Below are 15,821 nucleotides of genomic sequence, written 5' to 3'. Positions count from 1 at the left end.
ATGTGTGTATGTTTTTGTGTATGCATGAGTTTCTCTCTCTCTCTCTCTCTCTCTCTCTCTCTCTCTCTCTCTGTGTGTGTGTGTGTGTGTGTGTGTTTGTGTGTGTGTGTGTGTGTGTATGTGTGTGCATGTTGTGACTCAATTTTCTTCTTCTATCATGTAAGATGTAGGTTTCAGGGATGGAACTTCTATCCTTAGGCTTGGTAGCAAGCTCTTTTACCAGATGATCCATCTCACCAGCCACAAACCTGGGTTTTGGTGCTTGTAATTCCCAATGATAGTTCCCTTTTCTGGCTAAGCAAGAACAGCAACACAGTAAAGCTTCGTTATCATTTACCAGATTTTCCTTCGAGCCCCAAATGTGCACTTTGCCAATCTCAATATTCGAGCATGGGGTGGTATTCCCAAAGTTCTTCAAGGGATTTTATAGGTGGGATGAGAGGTTGCAGTCATTCAGTTTTACTCATAGACTATGAAAGAAGATCATGTACAAGCAGGTAATCATAGTTATGCCTTCACTGACATCCACCTAACAGCAGCAAAAGACACCATAGTTCTTTAATCTCATTCTTACATCAGATATGTGAATAATGGTTAAAACTCCCCAAACATATTTTAGTACTGTTTAAATACAGGGATATTTGTTAAATTGGTATATTTCAGTGGATTAAAAGTGATTTAATTTTTAAATGAAATTAGTCACACTTATGAAGCTGCAGTGTTACTTAAAAAGATTATTGGAGAATTGTCTGAGGAGTTCTGGTCCAGGTTTTGTGGTGAAATCATTTTAATTTCACCAGTCTGCATCCCAGAGTCATCATGTGAAGGATAAGGGAACTTCAACACTAATTGCCAAGGCACTCAAAAGCAACAAGACTGGAGTTTGAAATCATTTGTCCAGATTCTCATCCAAGACAAAAATCCCTTGGACCACAACTCTGCCTAGAGACTTGAATTTGTCTGATGAAATCTGGCACAAGCCCTGTATAATAGAAGCAGAACACATGGGGGATGATAATGCTCAATCTGCGTTTATTTGAGAAGAAATTGTCCATATGCAAAGTCTCCGAGGCCTGGAGAAAAAGTAATCATGGTAATCATGGAGATTAACCCAAGAGTTCATTTGTATAGAAAGAGCAGGATCCTTGGAGATTTCAAGTATTCTTCTTTCCTCCTGAATATTGACAAAGAACCAGAGACATAAAGCTGGAAGGAAATTAGATTGCAAAATGGTTAATCCTCCCCAAATGGAAATCTGGTAAAGAATTTATGCATGGAGCCTGAAATGTACACAGCAGAGCCAAGTGATTCAGTCCATTTAAAAAGAAAGAAAGAAAGAAATTTAATTAAATGCAATGGCATGGAGAAAAGAGGAGATATGTTATCTTGCTTTCAAAGATATATGGAATCACTGTAAATATAATATGCAAGTAATGTTATTTTCTTTCTTGTTCTGCAGGCAAACCATGCGATATAAACTATTTATTGTTTTATTATTATGACTGTTTTTTTTTTCAAATTCCTTTGTAGCTAGTCTTCAAAAAAACACAGCCCCCATGTGGTTTTTCTTAAGGCAGTTATAAGCTAAGAAAGTAGCATAAAGATGAAGAACGGCTGCTGGGAAGATTTTGTGTATCACTGTTTCTTTTCTTTTGGACTTTGAAATAATTGTAATCATCGAGGAGCACTGAGCTTTTTGGGGAGAACAGGTTCATCATACCTGAGGTTAAATATCTCATAGATGTGCTTCATGTGGCTTAACAATGATGAGATTAAAAAAAAAATTAAACTCTTGAGCATAGTTCAGCTCCTATGGAAACTATTGAAGAACAACAGTCATTGCAATAAGCAATGACATAGAGGGTACAAGGACCTATGATCTGATAGTGGAAGGACAGGAAGCCAGACAGACAGGCTTGATGAACAGTCTTGTGAGAAACGGTGTCCCATACGAGATGTTTCCAATGCTAAGAGGTATGTGAAAGCTGTATATAAAACACTTCTCTCAACATTGTGGGCGTAGTTGGATCTCATTAGTCATAGGTGCCCACTGTCATTCACTGTGCATGAATACTCACTTGAGCAAAATTTTAAGATGTTGAATTTGGCACCACATAATCCAGCATGAAGGGATGCAAATGGCCAACTTCTCTGAAGGGCAAAGGAGCTTGAGTTGCCCATTATAGTTGTCAATCTTCTCCGGTACATAGACTGTAGCTTCCACTTAGCTCAGCTGTGTCTACTGAGCTTTGACTTCCCTTTACAGATCACTAGGAAAGGAAGAGAGCCATCTTTGAACCAAGCCTCCACTTTTGGACAATATCTGAAATGAACTGGAATCAACTTGTTCCCCTATAAGTTCATATACATTCACTGTACATGAGTCCGACATTCAGCCCAGGGCTTAAATGACTCAGATCTTGGGATATAGAAGCACTATAGACTGAATCTTCTCGTGATTTCCTCCCTTTGTTTATTGGTGGGTTCTCTAATATCAAGAGAAAATTGTAATTTAGAACAACTCCTTTACCCAACCCATCTGGTATTTCTCACTTAAAATTTAAGTGTCTTTCCTTTCAGGCTATTGAAGAGCTGATATGTTGTTCCTAATTTATTTACTACAGCACTTCTGAAAAACATGTCACTAGTCAGCTACTGTGATATGGTTCTCTTAATTAAAGATTTATTGGGGCAGTTTAGAAGCAGTCAGATATATGCTATCCCCCTACCTCGAAGATGTGTGCCAGAAGCAACTGTGTGTGGAAGATTTATGCTGACTTAACTCTACATTGTCTTGCCTTTGATTAATTTTTATCAACCATAACAAAAATCTCCTTGCCGATGCATTATGTAGATGAACTTCATACATGAATAATGTCTTTGCTGTTATCTTAATTCACCACTATCCAGATATTTTAAAATTATTCAAGGGATAAGCAATTAATACTGGATTTTCTTATGTGAGGTTTCTGGGACACTTTTCTGTTGAGAAACCCCAGTGTGCAATCAGAAATTGTCTAAGATTGACATCATTTTCCAGGCTTCCAGAGAAGGGGTAAGATTTTCCACCACTATCACTGTCTTGTGCCAGAGAGAATATTTGATCAGAATAAGCCATATCATAGTTTGAAAACAACATTTCACATAGATGAAGGTAAACGGTCTCACAGTATCGAAAGGGCAGCATAGACCCTCTCTGCTGTGCATATTTTATTTCCTCTGTCTGAGATTTTCAAATAAATATGAATAGAAGTGACATTTTTATACCTGAATGGCAAAACCCAGGTGAACCATGCAGCATGAACAACATGAACAGTCATGACACAAAGAACTGAATTTTAATTCACAAAGAAAGACATGTTTTAATAAACTCCAGGGTCCTTTCAGTGAACATGAAAAGAAATACTAACTCTCAGAAGCACTAACAGATATAGAAACTTGTCTTTTTACTTTTTAAATTTCTGATATTGACATTTATAGTAAGAAAGGAGAGAGAGAGAGAAAGAGAGAGAGAGAGAGAGAGAGAGAGGGAGGGAGAGGGAGAGGGAGGGAGAGGGGGAGGGAGGGAGAGAGAGGGAGGGAGAGAGAGAAACAGAGATAGAGACAGGGAGATTAGAAAAAAGAAGGGTTGTTTTCTACAGCTCTTTTGACTGTCTCCAAATGATGGGTACTTTCAATCTCTCTGACATTTTTGTTGGCATAAATTGTTATCCTATGCTCATGGGAAGGAATGCTGACATCCTACTTCCACTTGTTCCTTCAGAACTATTGTCTGACTCCTTTTCTTCTAGCTCTACTTCTTAATAGGCTGGTGTCTGAGGATGTCTGTCTCTACCTCTGCTGCTGCCTCTGCTTCTGCCTCTGCCTCTGCCTCTGCCTCTGCCTCTGCCTCTGCCTCCGCCTCTGCCTCTCCCTCTGCCTCTGTGTACCCAATGCTATCCAGGTTCACAAGCAACTTGCCAGTGTATAATAAACACATGAAACCAGAAAGAACACTGTGCTGTGCATCAGAACCATGTTTTTTTCTCCAGTGCTTCAGTGCCTACACATGGCATGTTGGAAAAAAATACTAGGCTTTTAATGGGTCTATTTTCCTTATTAGTAAAACAAATAGTTAGGACATATTAGTGCTCACCTTTCACCCACCTGAATATGTATATTGGTTAAGATGATCAGATTAATCAAGAAATAAAAGGTCAGAACTTTTTAAAATTCATATAAATTATGTCTTTTATGTTTAACCATGAAGTTTAACCACACAGACACTAAACACATATTTGGAGGTTTTGTTTTAAATATTCATATTCTTTAACACACTTACTAGAGTATGCTTGCACATTTCCATATAAAATTCCAAACATAGGAAAGAGGTAAATCTATATCTTTTTCACCAGTGTAATTTTTCTAGATGATTCCAAATGGTGCTTGAAGAAACCAGATTCAAATCTCAGTTTCACAGCACTGAAAAACAACCTAAAGCAAAGTGGCAGAAATAGACTCCAGAGATGCAGACTCTGCCCCACATCTGATAGGACTAGAAACTCTAAAGGTGACCCAGAAAGCTGCTCTTCAGACACTGGACATCAGCTATCACAGGACAGTGTTTCCTGGGTAACAGGGAGCAATGGAGGGAGCCCACTAATTGTTCTTTGTAGTAAGATTAGACTTCCCAGTCACAGACCAGTGAGTGGACCTCATGAAGAGCCAGCAATCTCTCTACATAGGACAGGTAGAAGGGGAATTCAGAGAGACAGTTGTATTTCTTAACTACAGTGTCAAAAGAAAAACATTTAGACAGAAAAAACTGCAACCCAGGAGATCTGTGCCAGGAGAGGGACAAATGTGTAGAACAATCAGTATCTCTGAGGTATGCTCGAGCTTCAGAAATGTGTGAGTCGCTTTCATCCTTAAGAGCCTTGCTCCAAAACTCTGTCTTCTGCAGCTTAAGTAAGCTTAAAGTCGAGGCTGGGAAGGATCACATTATTTCCAAGTGATTTAACTACATCCTAGAACAAAGTTTGAGTATATTGTTGGGAATGCAAATGTATCAATTACCCCAACAGCTAAAGTCTCAGTTTGTGGTTTCTATTAGCAATTTCTAGATGTGAATAATAGCAGGAAAATGCAATCTTCACCAAAATTGTTATCAATCAATAGTTACTGCCCCAGAAATGACACAGATGTCAGAATTTATGTGAAGAAATGCTGGAACTGTTATAATAAGTTCAACAAAATGTGGAAACACTGACCGTGTCCTATAAAGCACTAGATATTCCAAACCCTCCCAGTCAAAATTATAGAGAAAGAACTACTCAGACAGAAAAAAACTAGCCTAAATTTGTATAATTCACAATAGTCATGAATACAAAATTAGTGAACAGTTCACAAACCCTCTTAGGATATCCAGGGATATGTATCCCAGTGCTTTTAGACTCTATTAAGTTGACAATATTAACTATTAATATAGGTTATATCCAGGCCATAAGATAAGAATTAATATAATTTATTCAAGTAATTAAAAATATCTCCCTTTGTCAGAATAGAATTAATGGAAAATTGATACTACAAAGACATCTGCAAAATCCTCAGATTATGAAAATTATATAAAAGGTTCGAAGTAATGTTGACCAAGATGAACTTTGGAACACTTAAGTAGCATGAAAGTTAAAAAACAAACATGGGAATGTATTTGCAAAACAGCGTGGCTGATGAAAATTCATAGATCAAAATGCTTATTTTTAAAAGATACGAAACAAGTAACCTTGTTTCTGATTTTAACAGTAGCAGGATTGGCTAGGATATAGGTCAATGGTGGAGCATTTGCCCAGTGGAAAGTCAGATATGATGTTGGTGGCAGAGGGAGTCTCAATGCCACAGACTCAGTGTTAATGAGTAACAGGAACTAAATAGATGACTCTCTTCTGTACTCTAGAACTGAATGGAATAGAATGGAAATATGTACACCTTCAAGGCTCATTGTAGAAACAAGGTCTAACAAATTCCACCTCCCCATGCCAATCCAGTTGATAACTTGCAGTTTAAGTAAAACATCTGTTCCTAACACAAGCTACAGGCCAAGAGATTTCCAGTGATGAATTTAAACAGCAAAGGAAACGATGATGTTAATCATCAACATCTTTCAGAAAAACAAAAGAGAAGCAATGTTTTCCATTGCATTTTAAGAGGCAGGTGTGACCATGAAAACCTAAGTTTAATGGCTGGGATGACATGGTTCTCCCAAGTTGGCCTCCACATAGATCCCCTACGCACAACTCAAAAAAACTGTAATAAATATTAGCCCAACAGTTGAAGATAGTATAATTCTAATTATACTAATGAACACACACACACATGGACACACACATTCACACACACACACACACACACACACACACACACACCATACATATGCATATATAACCTCAATATGTGTTGGAAAGGCAGTGGCTAAAATTCAAAATGTCACCAAATTAAGACAAGAAATGAAAATTTTGAGTCTTCACACTTCAGAAAACCTGTATCTAAGATTAATAAAGGAGTCAAAGGAGTTTTAATTTTAAGGATGTCTGCTCATAACCATATCCATCTGGAGCCATAAGTCCCCCATGTGTATTCTTTGGCTGGTGGTTCAGTCCCTGGAAACTCTGGGGGTTCTTTTTGGTTGATATTGTTGTTCTTCCTATGGGGTTGCAAACCCCTTCAGCTCCTTTAGACCTTGACCTAACTTACCCATTGGGGTGCTTGCTCTTAGTTCAATGTTTGCCTGTGTACATCTGCATCTGTATTTGTCAGGCTCTGGCAGAGGCTCTCAGGGGACAGCTATACCAGGCTCCTGTCAGTAAGCACTTCTTGGCATCAGCAATAGTATCTGGATTTGGTGTCTGCAGATGGGATGGATCCCCACGTGAAGCAGTCTCTGGACGGCCTTTCCTTCAGTTTCTGCTCCACTCTTTGTCCCTGCACTGAAATAGTTAATTTTTTGAAAGTGATATGAAAAAGCTGCCCGCTTCTCTATAAGTCAGCATACATTTATAAAAATTAACTCAATGTGAGTCACAGAGTGAATGTAAACCACAAAACTAACAAAAGCATGAGAGAAAAATATGTGAATTTGAATTTGGCAGCTATCTTAGATTTAATGTGAAACTTCTAGGCCTTAAGAAAAAAGCATGAATAAATTAGACCTCATTGACATAGGAAACTCTAGAAAGACTCTGCTAAGAATAGCGGAGACATATCTTAGCCTGTGGGATAAGATTTGCTATTGACATATGCAAGACAGGATTTGGATACTGGTACATCAAGAATGTTTCCCATAAAGAGTATGAATATCAAATAAAGAATATTGGATATGGCAAAATTAAGAATGTATCAGTTTAACAGTTTACAGTGAAATTGTCCAGAGAAGAATCAGTGAAAGCTTTGAATAAATATCCAAGAAGACAAACAAATAGCAAATGCGTGTAAGCCAAGATACTTTATATCAAGAGCAGGAAAGAAACACAAAATAAAGTGACAATTACTCAAAGGCTGGAAACAAACTCACAAAAGAATCACACTAGTGTTTTCTTCAGACAGAGATGAATCCCTGAGAAATGGCACAAATTGCTGTTTTGATTATACGTGGTGCAATTAATTTGTAAACCAATTCTTCATTTCTTACAATATAAAGCATGTACACAGCTTCTGACCAAGTTATAAGCGATTTACTACCGTCCCTTTCACTCCAACTTAAATGAACACACACGTCCATACGAAGATTCGTACCAGAGTGTTGTAATAGCAGCCGTTCTGTGGGCGCCATCCTACATCCTGTCTTCATCCTCATGAACATCAGAGCCAGTGGTCAAATCATGGCATATTCATAACAGTTCATTTGGTGGTGGAAATGAGTGAACCAAGGCATGCATAAACCTCAAATTAACTATGAGTAAATAGCCAAACATTTAAACATGTGTAGTATATACTCTGTTCACATAAAACTTAAAGAGCATCAGATAATCTATGGTGACAAGAAGCAACGGAATGCTGGCCTGGTGGGGGTTGGGGGAGGTGGCTGAGAGGAGTTGAAATGAGATAGTGCGAATGAGGGTGAGGGAACTTTTGTGAGTGCTGGGCATTTTCATTAACTGCTGTGTGACTGCTCCATATGTGTGTGTTAGTTCAGAAATCATCAGGTTACAACCTTAGTGTGTGCCACTTACTGCATGCCAACTGCACCTCTGAAAATGAGCATGTTTACAGATATGGAAATGAGGGAAAGGAGGGGAGGGAGGAGGGAGGAGGGAGGAGGGAAGGGAGACAGATAACCATGCACAAACATACAGAGGGGGGGGGAGAGTGGGGGACCAAGGAAGAGAGGGAAAGAGAGAGGGACAGAAAGAAGAAGACACAAATATACAAACATGCAGAGGTAGAGGAAGAGAGGGAGGGAGGGAGGGAGGGAGGGAGGGAGGAAAGGAGAAAGGGAATAGGGATGGAGAGAGGGAGAGGGGGGAGAGAGAGATTCTTGAATATTGAAACACACCTTTATTTATTTTATAACTTAATTCACACTTGTGCAGTGTCAATGAAGGCGGCAGAAAAAGTCGTGTCCTCTAGTCATTGTGTCTCTGAGAGTATTTGTCATACATAAACTCAGTGTCTAAGTTTCAGAATGATAGATAATTTCTTTCTCCTGCCTTTTGTAGCCCTAATAACAATCTGGGAACCTGAGTGTCATTGTGAATGCTTTATTGACTCCTTTGTGGTCATAAGCTACTAGTGAATGGGCACAAAGTCATTACTAATGTGGTTGAAAAGCAAGTATCTTGGTCTCCACGGTAGACACTCCTACTGACGCAGCACAGTTGGCTTTCTTCTCTCATGGCCTCTGAGTAAGGTGTTTCTGGGCCCCAACTGACTCTTGCAGTCTGGTAAAAGATTTCTGATCCTTCTAAAATCCATTTAATAAGTAGAAATACAAAACTGCCCTTTCAGAATGTTAACTTTGCTTAATGGAAACCAGTTGGTGGATCTGCCAACTGGTTTTTCTTCTTGCACAAAAGCAGATGAGAACCATTTTCTTTTCCTCAAACTGAGGGGCAGGTGGCATGATCTTCTTCTTCTCCCCCTGCTAGAATAAAAAACACAGCTGCCCTCACACGTATTGAAACCTGAGGTAAAGAGCATGAATGGCCCTTTAAGAACACAAAGAGGAAGCCCCAGCAGAAAGCTATTTAAGCAGCTCAGTTGAAAAGATCTTGCTGGGCAAGATCTAAGCTTGAATTGAGAACCCATGTGAATGAAGCTGGGCATGATATTGCACTTAGGTGCTCCTACTCAGTGATAGCAGAGGCAGGAGAATTCCTGGAAGCTTGTCCAGTAACCAGAGGCAACAACAAAGAGATCCCTTGCAAGCAAGGAGGTGAGGGGCATCCTTTGAAACTGACCTCTCACTTCCTTGGCATGTGTGTGCCTGTACTCACAAACAGGAACATGCACATACATCATACATGCCAAAAAATCATACATGCCAAAAAAGGAGAACAGAAGAAAACATTAGCAATCTTTGTGGATTTCAGATTGCATCATGTAAAACTTTGAAGCTTCCCCCACAATATATTTATGTTTATGCATGCATATATTATGTACAAGTTCTATTGTATATAGTACAAAACATTAAGTATTTCAAGCATGAAATAAATATAACATACATTAGTATTTCCATAAGGCTAAACAAAACAATATTTTGAACACAATGTAATTGCATCTCTTAGAGTAATAAAAGAAAACCAAAATTCCTGCTTTAATGTATTATAATTCATCAAGTAGAATTTGGGTTAGGTTATACAGAATTTATCTTAATAAGTATTTCCATTCCTTTCATAGCTAGAAGATGCTGCTGTGGGCAAATCTGATGGTGTGAGTGTGCCTGGTAATTAGTAACCTAGGTTCATTGCTTCTGTGGTAGTGTGATGACGTCAGGTTCTTACAGGCTAATTGGCCAAGGTGTTGCATTACTTGTACATTTCAAAAATGGGGTTAAAATGTGCTTTAAACTTCACATGCAAGACTCTTAGCACATTCTTAAAATTGTGTATGTGGTTTTGAATATGAGGCTCATTATTCTTATAATAACAGAAAAATGAGGGAATCATTTTAAATATCCATTTATAAACAAGTTTTCTAAAAGCACCGTCTATATGTGTATATATGCATGTATAGATATATATGATTCATTATTCATTATAAAAACTCACCTTTAATTACTAATGACATTTTTGTGTTTTTTCCTTCTGAATATATTAATTATATCAACAACTTCTTAATATCACTGAAATAAAGCAAATGGACTATGCCTAATTTTTCTTGATATTTATTCAATACTAATAAGTGCTTTACTATGTAGTAAAAAGTACATAGGTCTACAGAATAGAGAGTTAATTCAATTATTCCATATTTCACTGTATCCATTCCAAGGATATCTTTTTGTCCTGAGTTTCATTCTCTTTAAATCCTTAGCCTGACAAGTGGCGAAGTTTAGCAGCTTTTGAGTTTTCCACCTTAGCTGCTTTTGTCATAGCTTGTCCATCATCTCTCAGAAAACTTTGTAGAATCTGAAAGTTGATCCTATGTAAGGGATTAATTTACATAATCTCTGAAAGTTATGGATTTATACCTGAAAAATGTACTTTTAAATGTATGACTGCTGTTAGTAGAGATTTGTATATTACTGTATTAAGATTTTGCCTGTAAGGCTATTAGATCCATGCCATTCTTTGGTGTAGACGAGTTCACTTTCTTATGTTAGATCCATGATGTCATTCTAGCCTCCTTGCTGTGGTACCACCTCCCCAGCCACTAGACAGACTCTGATTTTTATTTTTTGTTTTTGAAAAGTCATACCAAGAACTCAAAGACTGGTGAAATATTTCTAATATTCTTATTTAACAGTTATCATCCTAGGCATGGCTTGTTTCCTTCTCCCTGTTGCTTCTTCCTGGAAGTTCAAGTAGAGCACCCTTGGGACGTCTCTCTTCCATCCCCTATATCCACAGACTTTCTCATCTTCTCTCTCTGTCAATATGTGCTGCATTTAAAGTGATTCCTGCAAATCTTTCTTCCATTTCTCAAATTCTTTCTTTCATATCTAGCAACCTATCTAACTTCAATTAAACTGTTTTATTTATTTTTTACTTTATTTTATTTTATTTTTTATTTTATTTTCTATATTCTTTGCTTACATTCCGAATGCTTTCCCCTTTCCCGGGTCCCCCTCCCCATCGGTCTCATGGCCCCCGTACCTCCACACATTTTCCAATCACCCCCCTCCCATTTCCCTGTTCTGGTACTCACCTACAATGCTGGATCAACTCTTTTCAGAACCAGGGCCCTCTCTTTCCCTCTTCTTGAGTATCATTTGATATGCTAACTGTGTCTTGAGAATTCAGAGCTTCTGGGCTAATTAATATCCACTTCTCAGTGATTGCATTCCACGTGTATTCTTTTGTGATTGGGTTACCTCACTTAGGATGATATTTTCCAATTCCAAGCATTTGCCCAAAAATTTCATGAGTTAATTGTTTTTAATTGCTGAGTAGTATTCCACTGTGTAAATATACCACATTTTCTGTATCTATTCCTCCACTGAGGGACATCTGGGTTCTTTCCAGCTTCTGGCTATTATAAATAAGACTGCTATGAACATAGTGGAGCATGTGTCCTTATTGCATGCTGGGAATCCTCTGGGTATATTCCCAGGAGAGGTACAGCAGGGTCCACTGGTCCTGAGTGTCATATCCAGTTTTCTGAGTAACCACCAGACTGATTTCCAAAGTGGTTGTACCATCTTACAATCCCACCAGCAGTGGAGGAGTGTTCCTCTTTCTCCACATCCTTGCCAACACCTGCTGTCTCCAGAGTTTTTAACCTTAGCCATTCTGACTGGTGTGAGGTGAAATCTCAGTGTTGTTTTGATTTGCATTTACCTAATGATTAATGATGTTGAACATTTCTTAAGGTGCTTCTCAGCCATCTGAAGTGCTTCAGGTGAAAATTCTTTCTTTAGTTCTGTGCCCCATTTTTTAATAGGGTTATTTGGTTCTCTGGGGTCTAACTTCTTGAGTTCTTGGAATATATTGTATATTAGCCCTCTGTCAGATTTAGGGTTGGTGAAGATCCTTTCCTAATCCGTTGGTTGCCATTTTGTCCTTTTGACAGTGTCCTTTGCCTTACAGAAACTTTGGAATTATATGAGGTCCCATTTGTCAATTCTTGATCTTAGAGCATAAGCTATTGGTAAATGTTCAGGAACTTTCCCCCTGTGCCCATGTCCTCAAGGGTCTTCCCCAGTTTCTTTTCTATTAGTTTCAGTGTGTCAGGTTTTATGTGGAGGTCCTTGATCCACTTGGAGTTGAGCTTAGTACAAGGAGATAAGAATGGATCAGTTCTCATTCTTCTGCATGCTGACCTCCAATTGAACCAGCACCATTTGTTGAAAAGGCTATCTTTTTTCCCACTGGATGTTTTCAGCTCCTTTGTCGAAGATCAAGTAACCATAGGTGTGTGGGTTCATTTCTGGGTCTTCAATCATATTCCATTGATCCACTTGCCTGTCATTGTACCAATACCATGCAGTTTTTATCACGATTGCTCTGTAGTAATGTTTGAGATCTGGGATACTGATTCCCCCAGAAGTTCTTTTACTGTTGAGAATAGATTTAGCTATCCTGGGTTTTTTGTTATTCCAGATGAATTTGAGAATTGCTCTTTCTAGCTCTATGAAGAACTGAGTTGGGATTTTTATGGGGATAGCACTGAATCTATATATTGCTTTTGGCAAGATGGCTATTTTAACTATATTAATCCTGCCAATCCATGAGCATGGAAGATTTTTCCATTTTCTGAGGTCTTCTTCGATTTCCTTCTTCAGAGATCTGAAGTTCTTGTCATATAGGTCTTTCACTTGTTTGGCTAGAGTCACCCCAAGATACTTTATGCTGTTTGTGGCTATTATGAAGGGTGTCATTTCCCTAATTTCTTTCTCAGTCTGCTTATCCTTTGAGTATAGAAAGGCTACTGATTTGCTTGAGTTGATTTTGTAACCAGCCACTTTGCTGAAGTTGTTTATCAGCTGTAGGAGATCTCTGGTAGAGTTTTTTGGGTCACTTAAGTATACTATCATATCATCTGCAAATAGTGATAGTTTGACTTCTTCCTTTCCAATTTGTATACCTTTGACCTTATGTTGTCTAATTTCTCTAGCTAGGACTTCAAGAACTATATTGAAAGACATGGAGAAAGGGGGCAGCCTTGTCTAGTCCCTGATTTTAGTGGGATTGCTTCAAGTTTCTCTCCATTTAGTTTGATGTTGGCTACTAGTTTGCTGTATATTGCTTTTTACTATGTTTAGATATGGGCCTTGAATTCCTGTCCTTTCCAAGACTTTTAGCATGAAAGGATGCTGAATTTTTTTCAAATGCTTTTTCAGCATCTAATGAAATGATCATGTGGTATTTTTTCTTTGAGTTTGTTTATATAGTGGATAGCATTGATGGATTTCAGTATATTGAACCATCCCTGCATCCCTGGGATGAAGTCTAATTATTCATGGTGGATGATCATTTTGATGTGTTCTTGGATTTGGTGGGCAAGAATTTTATTGAGTATTTTTGCATCGATATTCATAAGGGAAATTGGCTTGAAATTCTCTTTCTTCATTGGATCTTTGTGTGGTTTTGGTATCAACGTAATTGTGGCTTCATAGAAGGAGTTGGGTAGTGTTCCTTCTGTTTCTATTTGGTGGAATAGTTTCAAGAGTATTGGTGTTAAGTCATCTTTGAAGGTCTGACAGAATTCTACACTAAAACCATCTGGTCCTGTGTCTTTTTTGGTCGGAAGGATTTCTATGACCCCTTCTATTTCTTTAGGGGTTATGGGTCTGTTTAGATGATCTATTTGTTCCTGATTTAATTTTGGTATTTGGTATCTGTCTAAGAAATTGTCCATTTCCTCCAGATTCTCCAGTTGTGTTGAGTACAGGCTTTTGTAATAGGATCTGATGATTTTTTTTTAATTTCCTCAGTTTCTGCTGTTATATCTCCCTTTTCATTTCTAATTTTGTTAATTTGGATCCTGTCTCTGTGCCCTTTGGTTAGTCTGGCTAAGGGTTTTATCTATCTTGTTGATTTTTTCAAAGAACCGGCTCTTGGTTTTGTTGATTCTTTGTATGGTTCTCTATGTTTCTACTTGATTAATTTCATCCCTGAGTTTGATGATTTCCTGTCCTCTTTGCTTCCTGGGTGAATCAGCTTCTTTTTGTTCTAGGGCTTTCAGTTGTGCCATTAAGCTTTTACTGTATGCTCTCTCTATTTTCCTTTTGGAGGCACTCAGGGCTATGAGATTTCCTCGTAGCATTGCTTTCATTGTGTCCCATAGATTTGGGTATGTTGTTTCATAACACATACCCAATTTAATTTTCATTAAATTTTAAAAAGTCTTTGATTTCTTTCTTTCTTTCTTTCTTCCTTGACCAAGGTATCATTGAGTAGAGTATTGTTCAGTTTCCATACGTATGTGGCCTTTCTATTGTTTTTGTTGCTATTGAAGACCACTTTTACTCCATAGTGATCTGATAGAAGGCATGGGATTATTTCAATCTTCTTATATTTGTTGAGGTCTGTCTTGTGACCAATTATATGATCGATTTTGGAGAAGGTACCTGAGGTCCTGAGAAAAAAGTATATTCTTTTGCTTTGGGATGAAACGTTCTATATATATCTGTTAAATCCAATTGGTCCAAAGCTTCAATTAGTTTCACTGTGTTCCTGTTTAGTTTCTGTTTTCCTGATCAGTCCATTGAGGAAAGTGGAGTGTTGAAGTCACCCACAATTATTGTATTAAGTGTAATGTGTGTTTTGAGCTTTAGTAAAGTTTCTTTTACAAATGAGGGTGCCCTTGCATTTGGAGCATAAATGTTCAGGATTAAGAGTGTTTGCATCAAGAATGGTCTCCTGTGAATTCCTTGGGGTGTCACTTTATCCAGAGATTTGAGTGAGGGTCTCCCCTCTTCTGGGGTCTTTCATTGCTGCCTTTCTGCTTAGGTAGGCACACGATGGCGGCGGGGAGTCACTCCCTATGCCAATCCCCATGTAGGACACAGGCCCCACGACAGGCTGGCACATGGACGAACCGCCTATCTGCCCAGGTCCTGGGCGCAGGAAGAACCCTGGCAGTTTGCGCACCCAGAGATCTTAAACTCGGGATATCTCAGTATCTGGTGCTGCCTTTCTGCTCCAGCAGGCAGTGGAGATGGCGGCGGGGAGTCACTCCCTCTAAACTGTTTTTCTTAATTTTAATTGCTGATTTTCATTTCCACAGTTTACTTTTGTTCCTAATTAAACATTGAGTTTGTTTGTTTGTTTGTTTGTTTGTTTGTTTTTTGAACCTCATTGCCTTAGTCTTGGATAGGTATTTGTTTCAATTTTTCTCTATTTGAATACTTCAAACATGTCCCCTTTAAGATCTCTTCGTCATTTTCTATGACTGGGCTTGCGGAAGTTTGTTCCTTTCTTCTTTTGTGAGGTTGTCTGGGGATTATACTTTGGAGAAGCTGTTTCCATGGAAGCACTGTCTGGCCTATGAAGATGCCTCTTTGGAAAGTCTTGATGTAGCCTTGGCCTTAGCTCTCAGAATTTTGCTAGTCCTAAACCAGTTTACAAATGTAAGGTAAACATTCTGGGGTACATAAACAGAAGGGCTGAGTTCTCACTCCTTCCAGTCTCTGTTCCAATCCACCATAAAGGGAGTGAGATTCCTTATCCAAATCTCTCCAATGTCTA

The sequence above is a fragment of the Apodemus sylvaticus genome, chromosome 4 (genome assembly GCF_947179515.1).
Source record: "Apodemus sylvaticus chromosome 4, mApoSyl1.1, whole genome shotgun sequence".
In the NCBI taxonomy this organism is placed as follows: domain Eukaryota; kingdom Metazoa; phylum Chordata; class Mammalia; order Rodentia; family Muridae; genus Apodemus; species Apodemus sylvaticus.
The sequence above is the reverse complement of the archived record's forward strand: the minus strand, read 5'-3'. Positions refer to the sequence as shown.